The sequence below is a fragment of the Hibiscus syriacus genome, unplaced genomic scaffold, assembly GCF_006381635.1.
Source record: "Hibiscus syriacus cultivar Baekdansim isolate YM2019G1 unplaced genomic scaffold, ASM638163v2 tig00000218_pilon, whole genome shotgun sequence".
NCBI lineage: Eukaryota > Viridiplantae > Streptophyta > Magnoliopsida > Malvales > Malvaceae > Hibiscus > Hibiscus syriacus.
In genome coordinates this window covers 1866122-1883620 of record NW_024061774.1, presented here as the reverse complement: position 1 = coordinate 1883620, position 17499 = coordinate 1866122, and the positions used below count along the sequence as shown (strand labels likewise).

Below are 17499 nucleotides of genomic sequence, written 5' to 3'. Positions count from 1 at the left end.
ACACAAAGTATCGATACTTTTTATACATGTATCGATACTTTTATTCCAGTATGCTTCTCAAACAATTTGCACGTAAAAAGTATCGATACACATTTACAAAGTATCGATACTTGGAATTTCGAAACCTATTACTATAAAGTAATAGGTAAATTAACAATATAAAGGGTAAAAGTTTACCGGTATAATGATACTAAGTGTATATACCAAGTATCGATACTTTATATATATGTATCGATACTTTTAGTCCAGTATGCTTCTCAACAATTTGCACGCAAAATGTATCGATACACATGTACAAAATATTGATACTCGAAATTTCGAAACCGATTACTTTAAAGTAATAGGTAAATTTACAATGTAAACAAATCTACCATTATATTGATAATAGGCGTAAATACCAAGTATCGATACTGTCTATATAGGTATCAATACTTTTATTCCAGTATGCTTCTCAAACAAATTGCACGCAAAATATATCGATACACATATATAAAGTATCGATACTTATAATTTCGAAACATATTACTTTAACGTAATAGGTTAATTTACAATGAAAACGATAAAAATATACTAGTATAATGATAATAAGCGTAAAACAAGTATCAATACACATGCATAAAATATCAATACGTGGAATTTCGAAACCTATTACTGTAAAGTAATAGGTAAATTAACAATGTACACGGTAAACATTTCTACTTGTATAATGAAAATAGGAGTAAATGTACAAATATAGATACTTTTATATAAATATCGATTCTTATAATTTCGAAGCCTAATACTTTAAAATAATAGGTAAATTAGCAATGTACACGATAATATATTGATAATATTGAAAATAAATCAAGTAATTAACCTATTTTGTTATCGTCGGATTTCTAAGGCCCCATAAGCTTTAAACATGCGTTACCTATTACATTAAATAAGTGCTACTTGTTATGTTATTATGGTTGATAATGTTTCAAGTAATTAACATATTTTGTTATCGTCGGATTTCTAGGGCTCCATCAGCTTAAACTTTGGTAACATTATAGGTACCTAATATGTTGATAATATCGATAGCAAATCAAGTAATTAACATATTTTGTTATCGCTTGATTTCTAAGGTTCCATCAGCTTTAAACAGGCGCTACATATTACATTAAATAAGCGCTATTTGTTATGTTATTATGGTTGATAATGTTATTATGGTTGATAATGTTTCTAGTAATTAACCTATTTTGTTATCGTCGGATTTCTAAAGCTCCATCAACTTAAATTTTGGTAACATTTTAGACGCGCGCTACCTAATATGTTGATAATATTGATAACAAATAAAGTAATTAACCTATTTTGTTATCATCGGGTTTCTAAGGCCCCATCAGCTTTAAAAAAGCGCTACCTATTACGTTACATAAGCGCTACATATTATGTTATTATGGTTAATAATGTTTACAATAGTTAACCGATATTAAAGTCAATATTTTTTTTGCGCATTTTACATAGGACAATAATATTTTCGGTTGTTACCATTATTATTATCAACACAAATAATATTTTCAGTGAAAACATAATATTTCAGGTATTACTTTTAATCGATAATCTATTTAATTAGTCACGTCATTTTTTAACCGTATATTAATCTGAACAGAACCTCTCATAACATCATACGCTGAAGACAAATACAATTTGTTTGGGGAATCATTGAATATTCAATTAAAGATTCTCTTCTTCCCAAGTCGGTGCTTTATTACAGTGAAGAAATGAAATGATTTGTTTATCTTTTCCAGATTTCTATAATTACCTTCTTTTTCTGTCTGTCAGTTTTGTTCTTATGCATCTTTTATATGCTCCAATGGAAGCCCATCATAATATTTAAAAACATCATAAACCCTAATCTCTTAAAACCTCAAAAGAGGAGAAGACATTAAGTTCAATATTACGACACACTGCGAAGGACGAGACCATATTCGCATTTTAGATATAATATTTTTAGAAAAATAATTACGAACTTTAAAAATAGGTCAAACAGAAACCCTAATCAAAGTCAGAATTTACTAATTATCACACTACAAAAGATGCAGATTATCTGGTAGTGTTCAATTACCGAAATTTAAAAAATCGATTTTTTTTCGTTTTAACTATTAACCGAATCAAAAAAATTTCGAAAATAATTAATCGAACTGAACAAAGTTTGATTAATTAGCCGGTTAGTCGAATTAACCGAAATTTTAAATAATATATATTAAATATTTAATATCATTGACTAATTCGATCGGTTAATTTGTCGATTAAAATCGAAATTCAAATACTCCTAAAGTTATTAATATATATTTAAAAATTTTGGTTATTTCGCTTAATTCGATTAATTAACCGATTTCAAACCGAATTAACTGATAATCAAACTTTGAAAAAATCATTAATTGTTAATCGACTAAACCTAAAATTAACCGACCAATTAACCGAAATTCTGAACACATTATCACTAAAATGAGACGGAAAATGACTATGCGCAGAACTGGTTATAATAGAGAGTACCATGAACTCTTGTTCAGGTTTCACCTTTCACCTTTACAAGTTAGAGCTCTTAATTTTTCTCCGACCTATAATCTTCTCCTTTTTTCCCTCATGAATTTATACGATTTTAAATTGAATTTAATCATATTTTTCTCTTTTTGAAAATTTTCTTCGATTTCTCAAATATTTTTTTAACTTCTTAACTTCTTCAATCTTAATCTAACGTAAAATAATACAACATTCTTTAATTTCTCTCTTTATTGTTCAAAAGCATACTTCATACCATACTCACAATTTAATTTATTCAAATTCGAAAAGAATTAAGAACATTGGATATTTTAGACTTTTGGATTAGATAATTTCTAGAAAAAATGTCTCAAAGAATTGAGAAGAAAATCTAATTTTTAAATTATCTAGCTCAAATGTATTGAAATATATTTTTGAATTTTCGGTTATAACATTGAAAATATCTAAGACAGCTCAGTGGGGGAAACTGACTAAATTGTGAAGATGAACGACCCAGATTTAGTATATGCATGTACAAGGAAAAAAACAAGAAAAAAAATTTCTGAAAGTTTAGATGAAAAGAAACCCAAATTCAATACATAAAATAAAAGCAGCAGGTTACTTCTTATCCATCCATCCATGATTTACCTACAAAAACCCATAGAAATCAAGCAAAAAAGGACCCAATCTTTTGTAGGTAATTAAAATAGTGTTATTGTGGTTAAAAGCTATATATAAAAGCCTCAATCACATGGCCTCATCTTGGAGTTTGTACTGCTTCCAATCATGCTGAACTTCAAAGAAGATTGTTCCTCTTTGTCTTCATAATTAAAATAGTGTTATTGTGGTTAAAGCTATATATAAAAGCCTCAATCACATGGCCTCATCTTGGAGTTTGTACTGCTTCCATCATGCTGAACTTCAAAGAAGATTGTTCCTCTTTGTCTTCATTGTTGTTCCTGTTATTAACCTTACCTGGATTCACTGCTTTATTGTCTCCTTCCAACTCTCTGTACCTATCCAAGTATCTTCTTAATGGCGCCGCGTAATCGTCGAAACCGAGAGCTGCCAAAGCGCAGCAAACGTCGTCTCCGTTAACGTCTTTCGCCTCTCTTTTCTGCACTTGTCCTGCTTCACTGGTGATGAAGCCGATGAACTCTGATACACATTCTTGCATAGTCTCTTTCGCTTCCTTGGAGATTTTGGCATTCGGGGGTAGCATTTGCTTCATTATTCGGCCCACGTTGGCTATGGGAAGCAACCGATCTGCTCCCTGATGCCGTCGTCTTCGTTCGGGCCGCTCGCCACAACGTTTCGGCCATTTTAGATAACCCCAAGACCCGGTGATGATATTACTATTGAAAGTTGAAGCCTACACTTGTTGTTCAAAAGGTCAGAAGAAGTTCGATCCAATCACAGATACAGATTCGGGTACAGATACATACACATATATCGGTGACATGCGATGACGAACGGCGGTCGATCCGGTCAGCATCAATGGTGGGGCGCCATGTCTACCAGGCCAGTCTTTGGGAGGAGATGATTCAATGTTGATTTGACTAAGTATGCTATAGGGCTTCATCGGCATGCAATACATACTATATTATAGGATGGAGAAAGCTACTTGATGATTAATAAACAGGTAAAACTTTGATTGCTTTAATGTTGAACCAATGAGCTAAGAGTAAGCAAGTGGAGAGATTAAACTAATTACATAGGTTTCAGAGTGGATATTCAACCAAACACTTGTGGACCCAAATTTTATAAAAATATGAAAATAAAATTAACATATTTAGACATAATTTAACCAAGAGTAAAACATGAAATTGTTGTCTCATTTTAGTGTGTATAATATATATATTAAATAATCCATTATTTTTAGAATATCGAACTCCAATATCGAAGGAGAATATATCATCTCATACATTTAAAGCATTTTTTAATCCAAATATATATGGACATGAGTTTATTTAATATTATTTTTGTAAAAATTATAGTAATGATGTTAAATATATGGCTTAATTAATATATGAAGTTGTCTGAAAAGTATTGTTTTCTCAATTCAATCATTTAACATTTAGTCCAAATTAAGACATAATGTTATTTTTTTTTCAAACTAGTCTCTTCTGTTATTAATGTGTTAAAAAGTAATGGACACCTCAATCAAAGAGAAATGATTAAAAAAAAATACTTAAGTATACAAAAATTAATCTTTAACTTTGATAGAGTTAACCTAATCATATTGACTGATAAATTTTAATTTGATCTACATATTTTTCAGAAATTATACGTATTTTTTTAAAATATTTATGAGTTTTTTATGGAAAATACTTTTGAATTTTCAATTTTTTTTCCAGAAATTATACTTTTGAATTCGTAAAAACTTTGGTAGATAATGCTTTGCTCGTTTGATTGATTTAATAGACTGTGTGTATTATATTAACGAGGTGAATATAAAAAGTAATTATTCAAATATTTTTAATTATTTAACAATAAATATTATATTTGTGTATATCAGATGCTCAAAACCTTTCACCCGGAATAACAACCACAAATGCAGATAAACTTATAAGAGTTCGCCCTTTGAACATTCCGTACAAATCGAATATGTTGGTTGAATTATAAATTGGATTTTTTATTATTATCGAAAAGAATGTTAATTGGAGCATGAATCATGATTTGGGGGATGAGGTGTTAGGGTTAGTGACATGAAAAAGTAGAAGACAGGCGATCGTAAAATCTGGATTTTTCATAAAAGATGGATATTGCATACTTTGTTTTGGATGTTTATGATAGTTATATCCTTCGTGGATAAGTGCATTCCTTGGACAAGTGTGGTTGATGATCCTTTCAATAATAATTTAGATAATACATATTTTGATAATCTAACCATTAAAAATAAATAAAAAAAGAAAAGAGTAAATAAAAAAATGTATAAGCCAAATTGGTGGGTTTAAAATTTCATATTTTAAATGTTAAAGGAGTGATTCTTATAACCCAAGAAATATCAAGCTTTAGAAATGTTGGTAAGTCAATGAAATGTTGTTTTTTAAAAATCAGCTAATTTTATTTAGAATAAAAATTTCTAAATTACAATGAGGATTTACAACTAGATTTGTAAACTAATTACATAATTAGGATATTCTCACATAATTATTAACACAAAAACTAGTCATTAAGATTATATAAGGACCATTCAATGAAAAGATAGGAAACATATCCAAAAAATTTGAACAGTAGGTAGATATGAATAGAAATGATTTCTATGGAAAACAAACCACAACATGAGATTTAACTACTGAGAGACCACCGGCAAACATAAATCAAAGTCAAGCATCGTGAAAAACTATATACGAACGCAAGTTGCATATCTAAATACAATTTGAGGATCCAAAACAAAGAAGATCGGTAGGATAAATAATTATCATCTTAATCAGTCACGACGTCAAATCCAACCATGAGAAAAATAAATAATAGAAACATCCAAAAGACCCAAAGAAAAACCTAAAAAATATGATATAAAGGCATAAAAATCATGCCATAAAGATATTAGAAACAGAAAAAAGTACCCCTAGCAACTGTACCAACAGTTCATGTAATCCCATGACCAAAGCCTCATGCAAGTTCATAACTTACAGACATTTTCAGCCAGCAGGAATAAGCCGTCTATAACTCGACATATTACCAGACTTATCAGGCTGCTTATGACTAGACCGATCAATAGTACTCGTAAAAACTGTACAGAGAGTTCATGTAATCCCATGACCAAAGCCTCATGCAAGTTCATAACTTACAGAATGTGCTGCAAAACCTGCTTGTGTAGTTCCAAGCCTCCCAAGCAGTCCACCTGCAGTTAAAACAACAGAATCAACAACATCAAGAGTTGATCCAAAATAAAAATAAAAACAAAAATAGTAAGAGTTGGTAAAAAAAACAACTCTCCAAGAGTTGTTGATCGACTAATGCCAAGGGAGTAAGCGTCGGGGAGAAGTGGAAGAAGTGGCCTCCAACATTGAGGAGATACATCAGTAAGATCATGTCGCAACTCATCTGAATGCCTCAGATGATAGAGTTTCCCTTCCCCTAGAGCCTGACCAAATTGAGGCAACATTGAATATTCGTCTGACCTGCAACCTCTTCAAAGCGTAGAGTTACCTTCACCCAAAGCTTACGACTTATGGAATTATCCAAATGATTGAGTTGCCTCCTTCTAACAATAGGAGTTCATCTATTATGTTTTATGAATGTTAAGATATTTTTTCCTAGCGAGAGAACTTTTCGTTACTTCTACCATGAAAAAGATGTTTCAACAACATGTTGTATTCTTTTAAGAGCATGAAGATGTCTTTGCTCCTCTTATAGTGCCACTGGAGATGAGTAGCCTTTTCTATTGGTCGAGAGTGCTGAGACACATTTGATCCTCTCTAACACCGACTAAAAGTGTTTAGATGTCTCCATTTTAGAAATACGAGTCTTTCCTTAATCGTTCACATTATGAGTGTCCGGTCTTTTTCCCTAGCAAAGGGAAATTGAAATTCTCTAATTGTTTTTTACCAGACAAAGATGCCTCCGTCCGTCAATCAAACTCCTTCGAGGGCGTTGAGTTACCTCATCCACTGGCCGAGAGTATTGAGATACTTTTGTTCATTTCTAGTTCAAAATTTGTTTCATTATTTCTCTAACACTGGCCAACAGAGTTTATGTGTCTCAATTCTAGCAATACGAGTCTCTCCATTACCGCTTATAGAATGTTGAGATGCCTTTAACCTAAAAATGTTGAGATGCATATGTATTTTCATTGTATTAAACGTTGAGTTATTTTTCGATCTAGCTATAACTGTTAGTACTGCAAATATTGATGAATTTATTAAGGAGTTGGTTATATATTTTTAGGATGTGGTTTCTGTATTTCCTTCTTGAAAATTTATGATAGAAGAGAATAGCACAAGTGAGTTCTACTTCTTCACTGGAGTGTACGAGGTTTGGAATACTATGTTAATTTTGGGGGACAAAGTCTATTTTTGGGATTACATCAATAAATCATTTTGTTTATCTTTACTATTTTATTATTATTTATTAGTCAATACTAATAATTTGTTTTGCAGCCATATTATTTACTAACAATTTAGAAACAATTTTTATAATGCTGCTAAACACGAATAAAGATGTCACCAGATCAGATTTGAATCCGACTGAGCTGACGAATAGTAAGTGAAGACTTGGTAGATGAGAAGAAAATCGAGGCTGAGTAGTCTTGTATGATTTCAACTGCCTGAACGAGTACATCAAATCTTATCCAAGTTTGAGTGCAGTTGGAATTGCAATACTTGAATCTCGGGGAAAGTGGTTTAGTACTGCTTATATTATTTTACTATTATTATTTTTATTATTGTTTTGCAGGTCTTATGATCAAATCAAATCTGTTATCTTATATATTATGTTGGACCTAGAAATTCGGTAAGTAAACCAAGGAAGGTCATGAACAATGGGCCTAGAAGCATGGGTCAAACACCAATATTTGAAGTCCAAGTAGCTGAAAATTAATGACCCACATAAGCTGCTCAAAGCTAAGTCTTCTTTTCGGTTTTTATATTCTTATACATAGAATTGTCAATGATGTTAGTGATAAAACTATTTCGGGCTTGATATTTCTGTTCAATCACATCATTCTTATAATTTTGGAGTGATTTTTTTGAAGCTCCTTCAACAATTATCCAAGATTAAGGATCAAAATTATATCACGGTAGAATTTAAAGACCAAATATCAAAGTGTTATACGTCTAGATTCACGAACAATCTCACAATTTGACGAGAATAAAGGAATAATGATAAGAATCTTATCCTTTGATTATTTTCCTTTTATGAAATTTATTTTATTTACCAAAACTAATCTGGTTAAATTATTTTTTTGATTTTAGAATTAACAGATTTCAAAGAGATTGTAACTCAAAAAAATGAATGTTGCAGTAAATTATAGAATCACTTTGATTAAAGTTGATAAGTAGCATACATGAGCTAAAGGCGTGTTAAGGGCAAATAAGTGTGCTTGGTTGTTATATTTCAACCTACAAGGTCAGATTATTTAGACGTATTGTATTTTTTATCTATGTTTGTTCCGTATGAAAATTGTTCATTCCTAGTTATTGTATGCATAATTATAGATGAAAATTATTAAGCATAAATAGTTATGAGACATTTATAAAAAATGATCGATTGAAAGTGGTGTGATAGGGTGAGAGTGCATGTCTAGAATTGGTTTTGAGAAAGACTTGGTATTTAAGCGTGTCTTGTGCACCACCTCACTTTTTAGGAGACCTACCTGGTGCACTATTAGTTTTCTATGCTCACTATTTCAATTCATAAAATACTATGACAAGTTTACACACTTCATAACTTAAAGAAGAATTTAAAAAGTGAAGTTTGATTATCTTATTAAGATAAAACTTTTGGTTATAGTAGTTGAACTATTAGTGGTCTATTCCATATTTGATTAATGTGATAGGCAATGCTACTAAAAATTTTAGATATTAAAATTCTATTGTTATACTCTTATAATTGAGAAAGGACAATTGCTTGTCTATCCATGTGATTTCATGTTTAAAATCTAGCATGAATTTACTATAATTTACTTGAGTAAAGTTGAAGGAGAATATTGTTTACAATTCTTATATGATGATAATTTAGACACTTTGAGGTTAGAGAATGTGGGGTAATTGAAAATTCTCTACCCTATAGTATGTGGGAGTGTCTAAAAGAAATTAATGATTTCATGTATTGTGTTGTGAATCATATAAGTTTATAATTTATATGTATGAGAATAGTTCTTTAAAATTGCATGAAACTAAGAGAAATTTAATCCTTTTAGTTTAGAAGTCTTAAATGATACATGTGAAATCATAGTAGGTATATGTTTTTCTAAGTAGAGTAGCTTTTGTGAAAGCTTGTTTTAATATCTCTACTATGTAACATGAGATGACAAGTCTTGAATTAGTTAGACAAGAGGTTGGACGCCTTAGGAATCTATCTTGTTGAAAATCTTCAAAGAGAAAATTATTTATTCTTATGTTTTTACGTGACTCATGAGATAACATATGAATGGTTTAAAACCAAGTCTACGATGATAAGAGAAGACACAAGTTCATAAAATAAATATATAGTATTCAATTAGAAGTACGAGAGGTTAAAAGATGAATATATTAATCTATTAACTTATTAGTCGAGGGGAACTAGTCTTCAGTCCATTTGATTGAGGAATTATTGGATTCATAGCCCATGTTTTGGGTGGTTCTAGTAAGATGAACTTGATGAAGTCACTGGTGTGAAATAATAAGCTTTACACTCTTAATGAATTCATAGCCCAAAATTTGGGTGGTCCTAGTGAGATGGACTTGATGGATTCACCAATTTGAGATGTTGAATTTCATGCTATTAACGAGTTCATAGCCCAGGATTTGGGTGGTCCTTGTTGAGACAAGCTTGATGAATTTACCAAATTGATAGAATAAATTATTATATGTTCTTAAATAAACTCGTATCCCAGGTTTTAAATGGTCATTGTGAGACGGACTTAATAAATTCATCGAATATTAAAATGAGATGTTGAGCTTTCTAAATGCTCTTAATGATTTTATATCACTAATTTGGGTGGTCTATACTGAGATAAACTTGATGAAATCACCTATGTAAGTGTGAAGAGTTAACAACCTTCTATGAAAGATTTTGGGTGATTTTTCTATAGCACTTACCAGTATCCTGAAGTATATTTGGCTAAATATGTTTATCAATTTCAGAATTCACTTGGTGAAGAAGTTAGTCATGTGTTGTGAGTTTACCCTTATTTTAACAAGTTCCATATTTGTTCACTTGTTAAGAGAAGAAATGCTCATTCCACTATATATTAGTTTCAAATACGTTCACTAGTACTTAAGCGACTTGTTTTGTTGTTGCCCTTTTCATATTCAAAATTTCTTACATATTTACATTATTGGGGATTGTTAGTAATGCAAATATTGAAGGATTTATTAAGGATTTGGTTATTTATTTTTAGGATGTGGTTGGAGTGGGTAATTGTCAATTAACAATTTTACCCCTTTATCACTCCTATTAAAGGGATATGCCTCTCCCTAATTTTACATATATATTAATGAGTTTTATGTTTCCTTATTGGAAAATTTATGTTAGAAGAGAGGAACACAAGTAGTTTCCACTTCTTCACTTCGGGTGTATGAGGTTTGAAAGACTGTGTTAACCTTGGGGTAACGTTTATTTCCAGAATTACACAAACCCGGGTAAAATTGCTTCTAAGGTAGTGACTTCCATATCACGACACAGTAAATCGTTTTGTTTATCTTTACTATTTTATTATTTTATTAGTCAATACTAATAATTTGTTTTGCAGTAATATTATTTTCTAACAATAATAACTCAAAGAATCCTTCAAAGAGAGTTGATATGCCATCATTCTAGTAATATGAGTGTCTATATTTTCGCTGAAAGAATGTTGAGATACCTCTACCCCGAAAACGTCGAGATTTATTCGTATATTTTTGTGGCATTACACCGAGAACGCGAAGTTGCCTCACACTCTAGCTATAACAACTCAAACAATTCTCAAAATTAATAGTGTTGAGATGCCTCTATTGCAGTAATGATGGTCTCTCCATTACTATTATGAGTATCACGATACCTTTATCTTAGAAAGAGGAAATTGAAATTCTCTCATTGCTTCAAACAAGGCAAAGATGCCTCTATCCGTCAATTGGACTCCTCGAGGGCATCAACTTACCTCCTCTACTAGTCGATAGCATTAAGAAATATCCACTCTTCTCTAATCGAAAAAACTTTTCTATTATCTTTTTAACATCGGCCAAAAGAGTTGAGATGCTTTCTTTCTAGAAATATGAGTCCGTCCATTACTGCTCATAGGATGTTGAGATTCATTCACCCCTAAAGCATCGAGATGACTTCATATATTTCCATGATATTACACTGAGAATAATGTGGAGTTATCTTACATCCTTCAAAGAGTGTTTAGATGCATACACTCCAATAATAGAGGTCTCTATATTGGAATTATGAGTGTCGAGATGCCTTTGTCCTAGCAAGGGTAAATTGGAATTATCTTATTACTTCTACTAAAGAGAAGATGCCTTTGCCCACCAATCAAACTCCTTTGAAGGAGTCGAGTTACCTCCTCTCTGGTAGATGGCGTGAAGATGCTTATACTTAACCCGAACTAAAAAAAATAGATTATGATCTCTCTATTGACAAAAATAGAGTCGAGATGTCCCCACCATGACTATAGAAATTTATCGTTGGCCTTTACAAAGTACTAAGGTATTTTCATTTCATAGCTGTTGGAAATGTCTCTAGTGGTTGCAACTTAACCGAGTTTTTAGGAGTTTTTTATGCATTTTACTTAATCAAGTTTAGTTGTTGTTTTTTAGCTAAGTAGTTGTCATGTTTTATGTTAGTGGCAGTAGATGGAAACATGAGTAGAAGTTTCAGCTTATTAGTTATTTGTTATGTATTTATGCAGGTTTTTACTTGAATGAAATTATGATCTTTCATCTCTTTATATTTTTTTTACTACAATTTAGTATCAGAGCGAATCTTCTTGAGGGATATGTGTGAGAATTGAGAGACTACCATCAAACCAGACTTCATAAAATACAATCTGAAATTTCTTTTTCAACTGTAGCACCTCCAGTGTTTGAAGGTGAACTATCAAGTTTGATATGCAATCTGAAATGGTTTTGTTTATCTTTACTATTTTATTATTATTTATTAGTCAATACTAATAATTTGTTTTGCAGTAATATTATTTTCTAACAATAACAACTCAAAGAATCCTTCAAAGAGTGTTGATACGCCATCATTCTAGTAATATGAGTGTCTATATTTTTGCTCAAAGAATGTTGAGACACCTCTACCCCGAAAACGTCGAGATTTATTCGCATATTTTTGTGGCATTACACCGAGAACGCAAAGTTTCCTCACACTCTAGCTAAAACAACTCAAACAATTCTCAAAATTAATAGTGTTGAGATGCCTCTATTGCAACAATGATGGTCTCTCCATTACTATTATGAGTATCACGATACCTTTATCTTAGAAAGAGGAAATTGAAATTCTCTCATTGCTTCAAACAAGGCGAAGATGCCTCTATCCATCAATTGGACTCCTCGAGGGCATCAACTTACCTCATCTACTAGTCGATAGCATTAAGAAATATCCACTCTTCTCTAATCGAAAAAACTTTTATATTATCTTTTTAACATCGGCCAAAAGAGTTGAAATGCGTTCTTTCTAGAAATATGAGTCCATCCATTACTGCTCATAGGATGTTGAGATACCTTCACCCCTAAAGCATCAAGATGACTTTATATATTTCCATGATATTACACCGAGAATAATGTGGAGTTATCTTACATCCTTCAAAGAGTGTTTAGGTGCCTACACTCCAATAATAGAGGTCTCTATATTGGAATTATGAGTGTCGATATGCCTTTGTCCTAGCAAGGGTAAATTGGAATTATCTTATTACTTCTACTAAAGAGAAGATGCCTTTGCCCGCCAATCAAACTCCTTTGAATGAGTCGAGTTACCTCTTCTCTGGTAGATGGCGTGAAGATGCTTATACTTAACCCGAACTAAAAAGAATAGATTATGATCTCTCTATTGAAAAAAATAGAGTCGAGATGTCCCCACCATGATTATAGAAATTTATCCTTGGCCTTTACAAAGTATTAAGATATTTTCATTTCATAGCTGTTGGAAATGTCTCTAGTGATTATAACTTAACCTAGTTTTTAGGAGTTTGTTATGCATTTTACTTAATCAAGTTTAGTTGTTGTTTTTTAGCTAAGTAGTTGCCATATTTTATGTTAGTGGCAGTACATAGAAACATGGGTAGAAGTTTCAGCTTATTAGTTATTTGTGATGTATTTAAGCATGTTTTTACTTGAATGAAATTATGGTCTTTCATCTCTTTCTATTTTTTTACTACAATTTGGTATCAGAGCGAATCTTCTTGAGGTACTTGTGTGAGAATTAAGAGACTACCATCAAACCAAACTTCACAAAATGTAATCTGAAATTTCTTTTTCAGTTGTAGCACCTCCAGTGTTTGAAAGTGAAAACTATCAAGTTTGATATGCAATCTGAAATCGTTTTGTTTATCTTTACTATTTTATTATTATTTATTAGTCAATACTAATAATTTGTTTTGCAGTAATATTATTTTCTAACAATAACAACTCAAAGAATCCTTCAAAAAGTGTTGATATGGCATTATTCTAGTAATATGAGTGTCTATATTTTCGCTCAAAGAATGTTGAGATACCTCTACCCCGAAAATGTCGAGATTTATTCACTTATTTTTATGGCATTACACCGAGAACGTGAAGTTGCCTCACACTCTAACTATAACAACTCAAACAATTCTCAAAATTAATAGTGTTGAGATGTCTCTATTGTAACAATGATGGTCTCTCCATTACTATTATGAGTATCACGATACCTTTATCTTAGAAAGAGGAAATTGAAATTCTCTCATTGCTTCAAACAAGGCAAAGATGCCTCTATCCGTCAATTGGACTCCTCGAGGGCATTAACTTACCTCCTCTACTAGTTGATAGCATTAAGAAATATCCACTCTTCTCTAATCAAAAATAATTTTCTATTATCTTTTTAACATCAGCCAAAAGAGTTGAGATGCGTTCTTTCTAGAAATATGAGTCCGTCCATTGTTGCTCATAGGATGTTGAGATTCCTTCACCCCTAAAGCATATAGATGACTTCATATATTTCCATGATATTACACTGAGAATAATGTAGAGTTATCTTACATCCTTCAAAGAGTGTTTAGATGCCTACACTATAATAATAGAGGTCTCTATATTAGAATTATGAGTGTCGAGATGCCTTTGTCCTAGCAAGGGTAAATTAGAATTATCTTATTACTTTTACTAAAGAGAATATGCCTTTGCCCACCAATCAAACTCCTTTGAAGAAGTCGAGTTACCTCCTCTCTGGTAGATGGCGTGAAGATGCTTATACTTAACCTGAACTAAAAAGAATATATTGTGATCTCTCTATTGACAAAAATAGAGTCGAGATATCCCCACCATGACTATAGAAATTTATCATTGGCCTTTACAAAGTATTAAGATATTTTCATTTCATAACTGTTGGAAATGTCTCTAGTGGTTGCAACTTAACCTAGTTTTTAGGAGTTTGTTATGCATTTTACTTAATCAAGTTTAGTTATTATTTTTTAGCTAAGTAGTTGCCATGTTTTATGTTAGTGGCAGTACATGGAAACATGGGTAGAAGTTTCAACTTATTAGTTATTTGTGATGTATTTAAGTAGGTTTTTACTTGAATGAAATTATGGTCTTTCACCTCTTTCTATTTTTTTACTACAATTTGGTATCAGATCGAATCTTCTTAAGGGACCTGTGTGAGAATTAAGAGACCACCATCAAACCAAACTTCATAAAATATAATCTAAAATTTCTTTTTCAGATGTAGCACCTCTAGTGTTTGAAGATGAAAACTATCAAGTTTGGGCAATTAGAATAGAGTCCTATTTGGAAGCAAACGACCTTTGGGAAGCTGTTGAGGAGGATTATGAAATTACTCCTCTTTCAGCAAATCCAACGGTTGCTCAAATAAAGAACCACAAGGAGAAGAGACAAAGAAAATCAAAGGCTAAGTCCTGCTTGTTCAACGCTATTTCTGCAACAGTTTTTACCAGAATTATGACCTTGAAATCAGCCAAGGAAATCTGGGATTTTCTCAAGAAGGAGTATGAAGGCAATGAGAAGATCAAAGGGATGTGTGTGCTGAATCTGATAAGGGAATATGAATTGCAAAGAATTAAGAAATCAGAGACTATCAAAGAATACTCCGATAGACTTCTGAGCATTGTAAATCAGGTAAGATTGTTTGGTAAAGAGTTTTCTGATTCTAGGATTGTTCAAAAGATTTTGGTTACTATTCCAGAAAGATTTAAATCCACGATTTCTTCGTTGGAAAACTCTAAGGATGTGTCAAGCATTACGTTGGCAGAATTATTAAATGCTTTACAAGCTCAAGAGCAAAGAAGGCTGATGAGACTTGAAGGGACCATTGAAGGAGCTCTTGCTGCAAAGTTACACATTAACCACAATAATAAGGGGAACAAGAGAAATGGAAAGAAGAGTGCATGTAACATCCTCAATACCGGGTTAGTGACCAAATTATAAAGTTTCAGAAATTGGTGATTAAAGTAGGATAATTGAATAGTTCAATGACTTATTGGAAATATGATGAAGGTTATTCAGTAATTATTAAAGGAAATAAAGGGTAAATTGGTCATTTGACCATAAAGATTTTTTATCTTTCTTTTAGGGTTATAAAACACGTGGGAAAGGAGAGAATTATCCAGAGTCTTCTTCTCCAGCTTCTTCTTCTCCCCGTAAGCCTCATTTAAAGGTGAGTTTAATTTCAACTGTTTAATTTTTGGATTTATAAGTTGATTTTGATTCTTGGAGTATTATATAAGCTTAAGGAAAGCTTATATAAGCTTTAAACATCAAGAATAGAGAATTAGAAAGGAAATGATATGAAGGGTGTAGAAATAAAATTTTGTTATAGAAAGGTTTTTGTAGTTCTAAAGATGGATTTGACTTGTCAATGGTATAATTAAAAAGCTAGAAGCAATAGAATTGAATTTGGAACATGTTGAAAATTTAGTGTAATTCTTGAATTACATATGGAGAATAGGATTTTGATGTTAAAGAGGTGATTAATGAATAGGAATGAGTTTGAATATGAGTATGTAAGTTAATAATAAGAAAGGGGATGATATATGAAGTATTAAGCTGAAAAGAGTGGATTTTCGGGCATAAAAGAGGATTCTGGGCAGAGTGCATCGATGCACATTCATAGTGCATCGATGCATCAAGGTTAAAACCCAGAAATTACTTGAAGGTGTATCGATGCATTGGTAATGCATCGATGCACTCTTTTAAAATAGAAACATCGAATGCAAGTAGTGCATCCATGCATAAGGCATGCATCGATGCATCCTAGTAATAATACAACATCAAATGCATTTTATGCACCGATGCATCAGTAATGCATCGATGCATACCTTCATTAAAAGATGAAATTGGCTTTTCTCTGAGCCTAAGGAGCGATAGTTTCGAATATATCAATCAGTATACTGATAAGTATTAATGTATTATTATGTAGATATAGAATGAAAGCTTGTTCCGGAACAAACTAAGGATTAGGATTGATTCAAAACAACGAGGCCCAGGTGAGTGCATCTTATTGTATAAGATTATATGGAAATTGGACTTGTGATAAGTCTATTCTTATAGTAATAGCTCATTAAGTCTTGATTATAAGTATGTTAATGATATGAAGTGTATGTATGTTTGATTATATGAATTTATATGTTTTGTTTGGTATGTGCTATGTGATTTATGAAAAAAATACGGTTAAGTGTTAATGAGAGAATATAAAATAAGTTATGAAATTATATGAATATAGAAGATAAGTCAAGAGATGTAGGGAAATGGAAATAGATGTTTATAAAGAGTCATAGGAGAACAAATATAAGTAATATGATAATGAAATATAAGACTATGTGAATACATGGTTATGAGATAAAGATGTAAGAATAGGAAAATATGATGAGAGTGAGTTCATGAGAAGTGATATGAACTAGGTAAACATGAGTTGGACAAGTACATAGTGATATGATCCATCATGGGAATTAGTATAATAGAGCTTTTGATTTAATGAGAGTTAAGGGAACTAAATAAGATTGAATTATAGAATGAAATGGGAATAATATATCAATTAAGAAACTTGAATATAAAGGGACGATACGAATATGCAAGATAAGTTATATGCTAAATATCTATGGAGCTATATGAAAAGATTATAATGAAATTATGAAATTGAATTAAGTAAATAGATTAAATTATTACCTAAATAAAA

At 31.5% G+C, this 17499-nt stretch overlaps 1 pseudogene; it reads right to left on the bottom strand.

Moving 5' to 3' along the window:
- Positions 1-3385: 3385 nt before the first annotated feature.
- Positions 3386-4090, bottom strand: LOC120147867 (annotated as a pseudogene).
- Between the last annotated feature and the right edge of the window lie 13409 nt (positions 4091-17499).